This window comes from Lutra lutra, chromosome 5 (assembly GCF_902655055.1).
Source record: "Lutra lutra chromosome 5, mLutLut1.2, whole genome shotgun sequence".
Classification (NCBI taxonomy): Eukaryota; Metazoa; Chordata; class Mammalia; order Carnivora; family Mustelidae; genus Lutra; species Lutra lutra.
This window is the reverse complement of record NC_062282.1, coordinates 85,775,388-85,791,079: the sequence shown is the minus strand read 5'-3', so window position 1 is coordinate 85,791,079 and position 15,692 is coordinate 85,775,388. Positions and strand designations below refer to the sequence as shown.

At 37.1% G+C, this 15,692-nt stretch overlaps 1 protein-coding gene across 8 annotated transcripts in view; it reads left to right on the top strand.

The window, feature by feature from the left end:
* Positions 1–2,602: 2,602 nt before the first annotated feature.
* Positions 2,603–15,692, top strand: part of JAKMIP2 (janus kinase and microtubule interacting protein 2) — a 165,568-nt gene continuing 152,478 nt past the window's right edge. For 6 of the 8 annotated variants that reach the window (XR_007127671.1, XM_047731291.1, XM_047731290.1 and 3 more), the window contains exon 1: positions 2,604–2,913. The gene's annotated coding sequence lies outside the window, so the exon portion shown is untranslated. Of the gene's footprint in view, positions 2,914–11,946; positions 11,973–15,692 lie in introns of those variants that run through there. The other 2 variants (XM_047731287.1, XM_047731286.1) reach the window with 2 other exon arrangements.

The window sequence follows — 15,692 nt, the reverse complement described above, 5'->3', positions numbered from 1 at the left end:
CCCTGTCATTTCATAGCTTACATTCTAGTGGAGAGCAACAGATAACAAAAAATGTAGAAGCACAATAGTAGAGCATAATATTAGAAGATGACAAATACCATGGAAAAATAGAGCATGATTAGAAAGGAGATGACAATGGAGAGAAGGAATGAAATTTGAAAACTCTAAAAAAATTACAGGTAAAGTTAGTGTCTCTTTCAGTCTCCCAAAATAAATGGTTTTGCTTTGAGTTCTTTTCTCTGAAGACACTCTCTTTATGATGCTTATTTTTATTTATATCCTAGTGAAGGCAGAGACAGATTTCATTTTAAAATAACAAATAAAGTAGATAAATGGCAAATAATTAAATATTTTTAAAAAACTATTACAAAATAATGATAACAGCGCTTCATGGATATGGCAGAAGGAAGATGGGAGAGCATTTGAATGACTAAATTGTTTGAACACCAAACTCTGTTTTCTCCCTCAGTTGATTCTGCCTGTGTTGATGGGAGGAGAGAAAACTGGAATGGCTCACTCAACCAAGTTACCTCTTGGCGTGAAAGATGAAACGCTCCCTCACGAGCCTGGTGGGGCGGGTTCTGTCACCCAGACATGTCTGAGCTTCTACAACCCAAAGCCTTCCTTTCTGCTTACTTAGATGACCATCTCTGTGGAGACAGCAAAAGGTGAAATACAGAGAAGAATACAAAAATAAAGCAAGACAACCATTCCTTCCTGTTGCATGACTACCCTTACGTGATGCTCATGTAGACGTATGCGCAGACTGTGTGGTTGCTCAGTCTCTGGTGGGAGGCACGAACCACTAGCTGCACAGAGCAGGATGCAGACTTCCCTCAGGAGAGGACCAAGAGGTAAGGCCGAGGATGGTAGTGAGGATGACTGCAGCTCTTTCCTTGACCACCTAATTACCTTCTATTTAGTTTTGTTCGAATAAGGCCCTGGCATCAAGAGTGACCCCATCTAAGGGAAAAAAACCTTACATTTTAATATTAATTATTTAAGAACGAGCAATAGATAATCATAGCTACCATTTATTGAACAGTTACTATGTACTAGACACTGTGTTAATGCTCTACATACATCATTCTGTTCAGTTCTCATGAGGAATCCACGGGGTTTTATGATTATTTCCAAAAACATCTGTTCAGGGAAATTAATTATTGTGTCAAGACATATCTATAGTAAATACTGGCACCAGAAATGGATCCCAGGCTGTCTAACTCTGAAAATTACATTAACCCTATTTAAACTTAAAAATAACCCTATGGGTTAAGAACAAAAGGTATCTCCATTCCATGGAGGAGTGGCAGAAAACTGTAATGATTAGGGGGGAGCAAATGTTAGTATTAGAAGGGTCAGAGTTTTCATTGTGGTCCTATCATTAATTAGCTGTGTGAATTTGGGAAATTTATCTAAGTCCTTTAAGACTTAGAGTATCCTCAACTGTCCCATTTTAGAAAAACTTTATTCTTTCAGGATCTTTCTGTCTTTGCCATCATCATCACCAACACATCTATCATTATTGTTTTCTCACCTTAATTTTTTGCCTTGTCTGAATTTGCCATGCTATTGCCTTGATCCCTTCAATTAATTGCCACCACTACTATTAGTAAACATTTATTTGCATGCTTAGTACATGCCAAGCACTATTAATGCATTATTTCATTTACTCTTTACAACTACTGCATGAGATAAATACTTGTGTTATCTATAATTTATAGTTAGAAACAAAACTCACAAAGAACTCGGAACACTGCTGATTTCACTTTCTTTTTCCTGCCTACCACCCTGATTACCAGCTGGCTTGGGAACACCAAAAAGGCATTCATGAAAATGGTGTCCATGAAAATGGCTTAGAATTTTTTGCAAGGAATTTAACACTCCAGGAGTTTGATATTACAAAGGCTTGGAACTATCCACCAGCTGGTTGGTGCTCGTGAGAACTGTGTGGTTGCTCAAGAAATTTCTGTTCCCTCTGTTCCAATTTACTTTTCCACAGGGGTACCAAATACCTCCAAGTCCTGTTCAGAGAGAGAATTGGCAAAACAGTGAGACCAAGTGACTCACTTGAGAAGAACAAGCAGAGAGTAGTGTTAAGGACTCAGACTTACTTTATTGCAGTCCAGCCACTTACTTTGCCTTTTAACAACCTTGAGTGACATTGAGTAAAAGATACTATCAGGGACAAACATATTTGGAGTAATTATAATAAACGAGTACAGGATATGATTTTCTCCATTTGTTATTACTTTTTTCTGATGGCAAATTGTAATACATTTTGTTGGAAAACCATAGTAAGTGCAAAAAATAGCTAAGTTATTTTGTATGTTTCAGTCTTGATTTAGACTACGTTTAAATTATTCTCTTCCTGTGCCTACACACCCTTGCCCCATTTTTAAAGACCCAGAGTCCAGGTAGGAGAGACCAAGAGCATCCCAGAGGGCAGCAGCCCAAATTTACTCCCCTCCAGCCCCTGCAGCTCATTTCACCCATCTCCCCTCCCCCTTAGTCTGGTGGTTCACCATTGGTCGTTGCCATGACAACCAGCAGCTGCCGGGACAGGCAGCCTCTACCGCAGCAGGGGTGGGGCTTTGGGGGAGGGGCAGGAGAGGAGGAGCCAGAGGAGGTGTCTGCTGCAAGTTCCTGGCTGCTACTGAGCTCACCCCATCCTCCGAGAGGGAGGAGGCCAAGTGGTGATGCCGCTGCTCCTGCCGCCTCGACTGCTGATGCTCTAGTGAGGCTGGAAGGGTGGTTCCTCTTCGCACCATCGCCAACCAGAGAGTGAGGGAACAAAATCCCAGCAGCAGTGCTGATGTTGCGTTCGGAGGCCTCATCCGACACGGTCACAAGGAAAATGGATTCAGTTTGCATCTTTCCCTCCTTTCAACAGCTTCTCCAGGTCTCAGCATGGTAAGTAGGAGACTGTGGGGCTATCTTCCTCGTTTGGCTGCCGGTTAAAGGACCTCAGTGTACATTTGTGGCCAGCACTTGAACAATGACTCCCTCCGAGTAGGAGAGGAAGATGTAGAGACAGAGATGGGGATGGAGGGAGAGGAAGGTTGCCAGGAAGAGAGAAGTAAGAAAGCATCCGCTGTGTTAAAAAAAAAAAAAAATGGTGTTCTGATTTTATCTTGAACTGGCTCAGAATGCAGACTGAGCCACTTGGTTCCTTTCCTTCCAAGCTTAGCAGCAGAATCAGGGGGTGGGAAAAGAGCTAACAAGAAATGGGTGTTATTGAAAGGACTCATTTAATTTGCAGCTCTCACATACAGGGTTGGGCCTTCTTCAAAAACCCATTTGGTGCCTCCGAAGCTTCCCGGCCTAATTATGAGGTGATTTTGCTTATTTCCTTCATCGCTAAGAAAAGGTGGCCTCAGAATTTAGCATTCTACTTCATATTCTGATGTACTCTTGTTGAGAAAGCATTTGCTGGATAGAGTTTGATTTTTAGTAGGTGGATGTGATTGTGAACATGCAAATGTGTAGCCTATGGAAATGCATATCCATATATACACATGTTTCTTAGCATAAGTAGTGCATTTATGAAATACATTTATATGCATACTGTGCTCTGCAATCATATTTATGGGTTATAAATGCCCTTGCATGCTTGGAGGTAATTGAATATTTTTGAAATTGTGGTTCTGGTTTATATTATTCACTTGTTTTTTTTGGATTAATGTGAGATTTTTTCTTGTTATTGTCCCTTAGTTTCATTGTGACCAATTAGGACAGATGCCTATCATTTAATCTGTATCTTAGCACTAGATGCGAATTCATAGCCTGCCCTTTTTCTTCATTTTTAATTGGTTTTGTGGGGGGTGACTTGAGAGCCCTGAATTTACAATAATGGGAAAGGGAGGTGGCTTGAGATATTATTTTTTGTCCAGCATCTTGCCAAGTAAATGTTGAAACAAATCAGTTTTCTTGAAATTCTACTCCATCCCTTTCATGTTTGTGCCTTGTGTCCAGGAAGCACACATGAGCTGTAAGGTGAAATGCATTCATTTTATTTGATAGTGGTGCTTGCTATTTGGTCTTCATTCCTTCAGTATCCAGGCACCATTTTACAATTCTCTCAAATATTGTATTTTGGGTCACTTCTTTAGGTGGTTAAGTAGGAAAGTGGGATTGTTTTGAAAATCTAGGTGTTCCCAAATACCCTAGCTATTTCCAAATTAGTCTGCTTATACAATGAAATGAAACTAGAGAGTGAGCAAAGCTTAACAAGAGAATGTATGGCAGGTAGCCCGAAATGGGGGGCTGTGTAGTTTTCAAATGCTTACTAGGATCTGTTTGACCTTTTATTATGTCAAGGCTTTAAGGCAGCTCAGGAGACTGAAGATGCCGGAGATGAGTAGGGTACAGGACTCCATTACTACTCAGGAGAATGGATTTCATTGAATTAAAGCCAGAAAAATCCTTGCAGGTAAACGTGTATTGCATTCATCATATGGATTAATTTTATCCATCGATCTCTTCTCAAACAATATAATTGTCAGTGCAAACATTTTTTTTTACAAAGTAAGACTTTTTATCTTGATCTTGCATTTTATTTTATTCACTGCCCCTTCTTCATTTAAAATTTTTACATGTATTTGAATGAAGTTTATAGTTTTAATTTCTCAGAGAATAAATGTTCCATTTGGTTTATATATAGGGAGACTTAATGGGAAACATGGATTTAATATACTCACAGCATATTATATATTATATAGATTCACAACACTGTAAAGTCATGCTATCATGTGCCTAATTTATAACTAAATAAAGTAGAGAAAGGAAAGAAGTACTGGGCTTATATGTCACATAAAATTTTTATAACACACTGCATCCTAAATCTTTTAAATGATAACTTTGACTTTCAAAAATTAAGATTTCAGATGTATCTATAATAAGCTTTAAGAAATAAAGACTTAGTTGACCCTGTTTCATGCATGAAAGCAGCTATCTTGGGCCTTTGTTTTACTTCCTTTGTGTTGAGTTTTCACTGGGTTGTGGTTTTATAGGTGAAGTTGGTACAGTTTAGTCAGAGGCCAGTGACTGTAGGCTGTCAGCATAGAACTCTCGGTAGTAGCATGTTTTACCTATGTGGTCAGACCCTGATGGGACTCTTAGACCTAGTTTTTGATGCCACAGCTTGAGACAATTATATGGCCTTTACTGAGAGGCCACACAAAAGTCAAGTGTGTTTAAAGAATACAGGTTGTATTCTCTAACAAAGGATAAGGAACCTAGGATTATTTCATTAGAAGAGAAAATTGAGAGTTGACAGTCATTTGTTTCAGAAGAGCTGGGGGTTGTTTGGAATCTAAAATATAGTCAATGAGCTTCAACTTCATTAGGAAGAATGAAGAATAGAAATACAGAATGTGGAACTTCCTGATAGCAAAGTTGAATTGTCAACTGGGCAACCAGATAAAGCAGTGCATTCTTCTTCCATCAAAACCTCTGAAAGTATACCCTAGACATGAATTTATTTGGGATGGCATAGACTAGATTCTTTCTCAAGAACTTCTCTGGCTTTTTCTAGTATAAATTGTCCATTTTAGAGTGTGCTTTAGCTGTTTAATATCTGGCACTTCTAGATCTATAATAGTAAGACTCCATTTTGCAATGGGCTTTTAAATTACAAAATTTGAATATTTTTAAAGAAATTGGTTGACCATCTACTTGGAAAATATTATATGTTACCTTGTCAGGATGCAGGGAACTGAACACTGGCCTCTTCATAAGAGTCCTTTTTCAGCAACTTTGTGGAACGTGATGTTTAACAGCCATATTAAAATTATTCCATTTTGTATGGCTAATTTTGAAAACTAAAATGGAGTTGAGTGGGGTCTAGATACAAAATAATTCAAGAGCCTTGAAGGTGATGTCAGAAAGAACAAAGTATATAAAAGATACTTGCAGGTTATTGTTTAAATGTATTATTTAGCAATATTCAAGTTTGATTATTTCGTGATTTCTCAAACAGTGTCTTGGAAATGCCATTCTTATTGGGATATTAAATATTTTGACTGGCATTTAAACTTTAGTAAAACTTGTTTTAGAGTAAAACATACGTTATCTAGTTCCTCACTTTGTGATAGGATGTTCCTTATTTCTTCAAGTGACCTCAGAACATTTTTTTTTATTTGACACAGAGAGAGAAAGAGAGAGAGAGATCACAAGCAGACAGAACAGCAGGCAGAGAGAGAAGGAGAAGCAGGCTCCCCGCCAAGCGGAGAGCCCGATGTGGGGCTCGATCACAGGACCCTGGGATCATGACCCAAGCTGAAGGCAGAGGCTTAACCCACTGAGCCACCCAGGCACCCCCCTCAGAACATATTTTAATTTAGATACATGCTTCTGCTCTCCATCAGGATGACTTAGAAAATATCTGAAAAGACAAAACCTTTTTCTGTATTTCTCACAGGTTCATAAAAGGATTAATTCTTTGTTTTCCATGATTGTAACCTAAAAGAAAACCAAATTTATCATGGAAGTTTCAGCATAATATAACAGTCTGTTTTTTTCTGAAATAAATAAACCAGATTTATACTTGAGTGTTACTATGAGAGGTCAGTTATAATTCCTCCTTTTTGTATATCCCAGGTATTACTCTATTGATTAAAAAATCTTTTTACACAAGAGCAATCATATAATTAGACTATTTGTAGAGCTCTTATATGACTAGAACAATTTGCATATCCTAGGAACATAGAACTTCCTTGGGGTATCTAAGACATACAGACGTGAAAATAATATAGTTGTAGTAAGTACCACCATTACATCTTATATTATTGATATAATCTTTTATAGTTCTCAAAGTCATTTTACATTCTTTATTTTTCATCTAATATTCTCCCAAATTCTAGTGTGCCAGGAAAACTGTGTCATCATAACTATTTTAAATAAGTAGAAACAGGCTCAGAGAAGTTAGACTGGTCCAAGTTTGGGTTTGGTAAATGGTCTAATTGGACCTGGATTCCAAATCCCGTGAGCCCAAATCTGCCATGTTAGAACATTTAACATATTATCTTGCTAATTAGAATTTAAAAATATCAAATATAACAAATCTGCATTAAATGTGACTCATTTTATTTGAATTTTTTTAATATGTCAGGTGTCATGATTTGCTCTTTGATCATATTTAATTACTAAATAGAGTAAATGTATGTTTAGGGTATCAGCCTCCGCGCCCGCCCCTGCCCCCCCCACAAAATGGTGCACGCAAAGATTTTGGAGAAAAGCTGGGATTCTTGATATTTTAGAAAAACATAGAAGCATTTGTCTGGGAAAAATCAGAACTTTGTTGGGTTGATGTGTCCTTATTTTATGGCTAAGTATTGTCTTTATTTTTAGTAACATCCAGGTTAGGAGGTAACATAATTTTTTTCTATGCTTAGGACCAAATTAAATCCTGGACTTTTGAAAAAAACTCAGCTATACCTCTTACCTATATGTCCCAAGCATCTTTTCACCTACGTGTTCTTAAAATTAAAAATTATATTAAATCATTGAATAGTATACATCGGGGATACCTGGATGGCTCAGTCGGTTGAGCAAATACCTCTTGGTTTCCGCTCAGGTCATGATCTCAGGGTGGTGAAATTGAGCCCCTCGTCAGGTTCTGTGCTTACTGGGGAGTCTGCTTCTCTCTCCTTTTGCCGCCACCCCTGCTTGCGTGGCCCCTACTCACTCTGTCTAAAAATAAATAAATAAATCTATAAAAATAAAAAAGTGTACATCAGTTCAATAACTTTCTAATATTTTTCCTATGCAAATACTTTTACAGTTCTCTGAAATTTCAAAAAATATTCTTTTTTTTTTTGGTGGTATCTTCCTTTTTTTGCTAATGCACCAGGCACATTCTTTGTGTCTGACTGCTTGGCAATTCAGCCCTGGCCAAAGAGCAAATTATGCCATCTGAACTATCATTCCACATTTGGGAAGTGTCCTTTAAAATTAATTAGCTTGGGGCGCCTGGGTGGCTCAGTGGGTTAAGCCGCTGCCTTCGGCTCAGGTCATGATCCCAGGTCCTGGGTTCGAGCCCCACGTCGGGCTTTCTGCTCAGCAGGGAGCCTGCTTCCTCCTCTCTCTCTGCCTGCCTCTCTGCCTACTTGTGATTTCTCTCTGTCAAATAAATAAATAAAATCTTAAAAAAAAAAAAATAAAAAAAATAAAATTAATTAGCTTGCAGGAAAGTGAGATCTATTGCACTAAAGACATTTTGCTTTAAATCAATATTTACCAGTACAGTGAAATTTTATCTTTTAAAGGTTTTTTTCTGCATTTAAAAAATACGTCATTGTGAGAAACAAAAAGGTATACAGAAATATATAAAAAGAAAAGAAAAAAATTAAAAAGGAAATCACCCATGAGCCTACCATCAAGAAATAATTACTATTAGCATTTTGGAAAATTTCCTTCTAGATTTTTTTTTTACATGTGAATATAAACACACTCAGACATACAATTTTATTAATGGGAGCATACTCTAAGCATTGTTTTGTAGTTCTTCTACTTTATATAAGTGACCGTCTTTCCATGTCGATGAAGTAGGTCTCTACTAAATTTTTAATCTCTATGTGCATTTTTTCCAGATGATTCAAGATTTTTTTCCCCATTAGGGGTCTTTATACTTTGTTTTAAATAGTTGTCATGATACAGGTAGATCCTGCTTGATTTACAGCAGCTGTGAGTCAAGCATTATTTTCAGGAAATCTGAGATCTGTTTCCCTGACCTGCCACTGCATCTTACAATAGGTATTAAATTAACCTTGGTTATCTCTTCTCTGCTCATAATGAGTGAGTTTTAATTCCAAGTTAATGAAATCTTTGTCTAACTCACTAGAAATGTCATCAGATGCTAGCACAAGCTCACAAACAAGCAAAACAAAGCAAAGATAAATTTCTTTCAGATTTTTGTCCTTCTTCCTCAGTATGGTAGTGATATCCTACAGTCTTAACCTCTGTGTCCAAGTCAAATCCTCTATGAAAGCATATTTATTTATCTTATTTATTTTTATTTTATTTCTTTTTTTAGAGAGAGAATGAGCGAGAGTGAAGGGGCAAAGGAAAAAGGAGAGAATCCCAAGCATATTCCACACTGAGTGAGCAGCCCTAGGTGGGGCTCTGTCCCACAAACCTTTCCCAGCTCACACACCTTAGCAATCTCTCTCAAAAAAAAAAAAAAAAAAAAAAAAAAAGAAAGGCCAGTCATCTGACTCTTCCCCTTTTAAAATATGAGTGGTTGGAATCTCCTTATACTTTAAGTTTGGGCTTTGAATACAACTCTTGGGAAAGGTTTCCTTAAGTATATCTCCACTATTATCCTCTGCACCCTGTGGGTTTCCTTCATAGCATTTATCAAAGTTGTAATTATAGAGCTATTTATTTGCTTACTTGATTTTGCTCACCCTTCAGTAGATTGTAAACTCTATGAGGGCAGAAAATGAAACCGCTAATGCCAAATCTAATGGCACAATGTATGTGCTTGATAAATGTTGACTGACTGACTAATGGATGGATGGTCTCCTGAAGGACCTCTGCCTAAGACTGTGGGATAGCTTTTCACTGGTAGTTTTTTGGACTGTGATTATTCATCCTTTTATTTTGGCTATAAAAACAAAGTGGATTGTATTCATAACTATGACGTTCTCAGGATTCTAAGGTTTTGTTTTGTTTTTTCTCTAAGATTTTAATAAAGGGAAATCAAATTCTTTTTTTTTTTTTAAGATTTTATTTATTTATTTGACAGAGAGAGATCACAAGTAGACAGAGATGCAGGCAGAGAGAGAGAGAGAGAGAGGGAAGCAGGCTCCCTGCAGAGCAGAGAGCCCGACGCGGGCCTCGATCCCAGGACCCTGAGATCATGACCTGAGCCGAAGGCAGCGGCTTAACCCACTGAGCCACCCAGGCGCCCGGGAAATCAAATTCTTAAAGGCAGTAAATCACACATTAAAAATCCATAATTAAAACTTGTTCACTATGTGATATGACATAAATAAGAAAAGCGGGGAACATTTCTGTGGCTCCTTTTATTCCCTTTCAAAACTAAATTGCAAGTCAGAAATAATGACACCACCAGTAAGGAAATACCTTTGGATTCACTTAATTTATTAAAATAAATTAGTAATTTAATTATTACTAGCATTAAATTGCATGATCCACACTCACAGTTATTTTGCTTTCTGGAAATCCACTTCAGTAAATTCACTAATTCTAAATAAATCATCCCTTCATATCTGTATCCGGAAATTAAGACTAAACAGAAATGGAAGTAATAATTTTACTCAAAAGATAAATTAGGGCGGCATCTTGCTTTCATGGAAGTTCTGAAACTTGTATGAGGTAGAAGTCTTTGTTCCCTTTCTTTGTTTGAATCTAAATCAAGATGATTTACTGCAGTGCTTGAAATTCTGGAATCTAACTGCAGCAAAAATATACATAGAAAACCAAGTCTGACTAAGTTTAGTTGACACTGTTTGGTCAGAATACAATTCGCCTGTTATTTTCAAGAACGAAATTTGCTGAGATCACTGGGACTCTAAAAAAGCCTTGTGAGCATGTGCTCAAGAAAAAAGGGTGATATTTTCCTCATGGCTTCTGTTCCAAACTGGAAATATTCCCCTGGAAAATGCTACCAGTATAACGACCATGAAAATGAAAACCAAGCAAATGTTTCTTACCCACATTCCTTATCTGGTCCTTTCTTTCACAGCACTTAATGGAGAAAGGTACCTTCCAAAAATAAGCTGAGTTCATGGTTCATGCTCTGTGGTCATTATGTCCCATAAACTATTAACACATTAAACTTTAATATTTATATTATTAAACTATAAATATATTATGTCCCATAAAGTATTCTTAGGTCAGATATATCTACTTTAAATGTATTTTCCAGCACAAAAGGCTTTTTTTTTTTTTTTAATGCAAGGATGCTCATGAAAACAACTAGTCAGAATACTTTAAATAAGTACCATTCTGTAAAATCCACGATAGGGTGCCATTCTAATGACAAGCCATTAGAAGAATAGCAAGACAATTGATAATTTTTTTATACAACAGTACCCAGCCTGTAGGTGGTACAAAAAAATCAACACTCTGAATTCTCATGAGAATTCTCAAAATTCTGCTAATTGGCACTGATAAGACAGAGAGAAGGATCTAGGTGTTTTGAAGATATTATAGACCCCAAAATTGCTCTGTTATGAATTTCCTAGCTAATACAGATTAAGAAGATGTGGACTCTGGAATTATAGGGGTTTCTGCATTATCTGCTCTGCTCTGGTTACCTAGACCCAGAGGAAAGAATTACTCCCACTCCACTGGTTTAGTGTCTGTCTCCTACATCTATTAAGGAGGAATATAAGTGGCAATTAGTTAACCATAAAATGAATTTTATATTTTAGAAAATACATGATTTTGATTTCTTGAGGAAAATATTTGTGTTATGATTTACTTTTATTTTTAAAACACTTCATTGAACAAAAGCATCTACAAAGTGTAGAATTTATCATGTTTTGAGCCAGATGCCTAAAGCATCAGCAATCATTAAAAATAAACCCTTCATTTTAAAAAATGAAGGAACAAGGAAGCCCTTACCCTCGTCAGTTTTACACAGAGAGAACATTTTAGCCACCTTGCTCTCTTCTTAGGTACATTGTGCACGTTTGGGGACCCACAGGGTGCAGCTGACCTCTGAAACAAGAGAAAGGAAAATAGCTTAATATCAGGGAAATTGATTCTTCCACCATTGTGTGACCATTAGGTTTTTATCCCTATAAATTTAAAGGAACCCAGTCTCTGCATGCATACTTAAACATGCCTGATTCATACCGATGCTTTTGTTTAGACAAGTTTGACTGTACATACTATCTAATCTCTTTTAACTGTAATATGTGATTTTACACTTTTCTTCTTTCACTTTATTTACAGTTTTTGAAATTAGACCTAAATGGCTCTGCCAAGGCGCCTAGAAGGTAATAAAGAGACAAGATTCGTATAGCTAGTCAGTCACTGGTCATTTGCTTACTGAACTTTAACATTTGTATAGTTGGAAAACATTAACTGTCTAAATTTATATTATAATCCTCTTGCTTTGAAACATTGATCTTTGACTATGTAGTTAACTGAAATCTAAGCAGAATTGATCTGTTCTTAGTTCATATGGTGCCATCACTTACCACATTCTTGATGTCCTTAAATGCTGTTTGACTAACAAAAGGATCTTTATGACAGAGGGGAGCAGATGAAATAGTGGAAAAGCATTTTGCTCAGGAGATTGTCATTTTGCAAAGACTTTGCCCTCTCTCTTGAGTCAATCTGAAAACATTTTCAGACTTGATGCTGACTTGTCTCTATTCTTTAGAATTGGGGATATCCATAATTTTTAAATTTTTCTTTATAATTCAAGTAAAACAATTTATTCCAACAATGAATGAGATAACCCTGGCCCTCTTAATAATAAGAATATCTGATGTGCTCTGAGTATAACAAGTATGAAAAGGAGGGGCGCCTGGGTGTCTCAGTGGGTTAAGCCGCTGCCTTCGGCTCAGGTCATGATCTCGGAGTCCTGGGATCGAGCCCCACCTAGGGCTTTCTGCTCAGCAGGGAGCCTGCTTCCTCCTCTCTCTCTGCCTGCCTCTCTGCCTGCTTGTGATCTCTCTCTGTCAAATAAATAAATAAAAAAATCTTAAAAAAAATTAAAAAAAAAACAAGTATGAAAAGGAGAAAACAGAACAACTTACTTTTTTAAAGTCATCCACCAACCAAAAGAGAAAAAGAGCTGTATTGAGTTCCTGTAGGTACCCACCATCCTGCCATCCCCCTTTTCACAGTCATCAGTGCTATGGCCTGTGGGTGTATCTGTTAGATCTATTAGAATGTTTCCATCCATGTCCATTTTTGCAATCCTCACAACAGAGGCATTGTTCTTCCCACTTTGCAAGAGGAAAATGAAGCTTGGATAGGTTAAATTTCTTAGCCGAAGTCATTCAGTTAGTGAATTTAAAGTCGAGATTGAAGTAAGATCCATCTGATTTTACAGCATAGTAGTTCAAAGCTGGAGCCTGTGGACTGGCCCCAGCTCATGGAAGTGTTTGTAAACATGCATAAAGTGCTTGTAAACAACAGTCTATGCTTCCAGCACAGTATTTTAGTATTTTTAAAGACACACTTTTATCCCTAGATTATATAATTTTAACATTTAAAAAAAGGAAAACCTGAGTATCTGTCTTCTCTTAGAAAATGAGAAAATCTGAGGGCGCATGGGTGGCTCAGTCAGCTAAGTGGATGACTTTTGATTTTGGCTCAGGTCATGATCTCGGTGTCCTAGGATTGAGCCTTGTATGGAGCTCCATGCTTGGTGGGGAGTCTGCTTGAGGATTTCTCTCCCTCTTCCTCTGACTCTCTCTCAAATAAGCAAATAATCTTTAAAAAAAAAAAAAAAATCTGGCATCACAAGGCCCATATCTCGTCATGACAAACACGTCTGGACTTGGGTAATGGGTATTCTTCTGGGTGGGTCTTCTGCTCTACAGCATGTGCTTCATTGATGCCCAAGCCTCCTTCCCCCTCATTTGATTCACTTTAACTCTTTGGCACTTGAGACAGTTGGGTTCTTAATTCCTGGCCAGCCCATTTTCATTTCACTACACCATGTTATTTTCCAATGAAACATGTATTTTGTTCTTCAGGGAAACATCCAGATTTCATTAGTATAGAAGCTGAAAATGAATGTAAAAAATGACCCAGCAGATAAGCATTTGATAAAAATGAACTCTGTGAACTTTAATGCTATTGATCTGGTTTTGGGGCAGTCACAATGACACAATGATAATTTGCAACTTTAAGTGTTTCCTTTTGTGCCCCATCAATTATTCATCTTTTTTATAATTAGTAAATTAAGGCATTTTTTCACGATAAGTGTTTAAAGCTTTATTTTATAAGTCACAAAGAACTTTTGATACTTCAAACTCTTGCAAACATCTAAGTAGAGAAGATGTTATATATTATGTTACATTCTTTGATATTACATTATTTTATTTATGATCATCCATAGAGTAAAGTTCAAAGTGTCTACCTGTGCTTAGTATCACCTAATGACTAGTGGAAGAGTATGGAACTCAAATCCAGATTTCTTTACTTCAGAAATTTTTTTTCTGTTAAGATCTGCCCCTAAACAACCAAATGATACACCAGTCACATGAATCAGGGCCAAAGAATTTGGACATGATCCAACCTGGCTTTTAAGCCCTAACTCAGGTGCTAAGGTAACTTAAGGTTTTTTGGTTCTTCCTCCCATGTTCTTCTTTTCACATATAATCTAAGTGTATGTGTCTGTATCTGGAAACAAATAAATCAAGAGCTTTGGGCAGATATATGAAAAAATAGTTCCCATGTGTGCTTCATCATCATCATCATCACTAATACCACAAGAGCCTAACTGAAGTTCCTCAAGAGTGAGAGCACTCATAGACTCCGATAATTAGCCCTTGTCCCTGTCCGAAAGGAACTTAACGTTTTCACAAGGAAAAAGGGTCAAATTTAATAGAATGTTCGCACATACTAACACACAGAATGTATAACTATCCCCACCGTTGACAGCAGAAGTCGTCTCTGTTTTTGTGAAGTGACCACTACAGCGTCTAGCTAATAAGCCTGAACTATGGATGCACATGCTGATGAGGATGGTTTTGAATCAGTATTTAATCCTACCTTTCTCCTCCTAAGGTATATCATTCATTTGATGAGCCAAATGTAATAATGCTCCCATTAACAAATAAAGATTGTTGAGGTGTATTGATCTACTTTTTACACTGAATTTTGGTTTGGTTTAAAAATGTCTAAAAAAGATTACTTCCCAAAACATATTTCACATTAATGTCAGTGGTTACTGTGTTGGTTTTTATTTTACTACTTTGCCTAGATGCCAAGCATTGCACTAAAGTCATTGCATACCCCGCACCAACATGCTTTGAAGAAAGTAATAGTATTCCTGTTTTATACAAAATGAAACTAAGGTTTATTGAGGTAAAGCAGTGTAAAACTTTATCAAGATTATCTAACTAGTGACTGATGGAAGCAGACTCTGATCTCAAGTATGTCTGACTCCCATCCCAAATCGCTCTTAACTGATATGCTAATTATTTCCCTTTTGTAATGAAAATTTGATTTTGCTCCTGAAAATTAAAGTAAGCTAAGAAAAAGGCAATATATTTTGAATGTTATTGTTGTTGTTAAATATTAATCAAGACCCAGTTCTTGGGGCGCCTGGGTGGCTCAGTGGGTTAAGCCTCTGCCTTCGGCTCAGGTCATGATCCCAGGGTCCTGGGATCAAGCCCCACATCGGGCTCTCTGCTCAGTGGAGAGCCTGCTTCCTCCTCTATCTCTGCCTGCCTCTCTGCCTACTTGTGATCTCTGTCTGTCAAATAAATAAATAAAATATTTAAAAAAAAAAAAAAGACCCAGTTCTTGCTAAGTAAAGGATAGCAACACTCTGAAAAATTGTATATTCAGGAACAAAGTCCATATAACCAGTTCACTTAGTGAAGAAAGAAAACAAGGGAGGGATGGAATGAATCCCAGTCCTATTATTAACCATGTAGAGATTTTGTGTTTAAGTAACTATTTGATAATGCATGAGTTGTGTGTATTTGTACAATATAATCTGGGATTCTCTTTTTTTAAAAAAAGCAAAA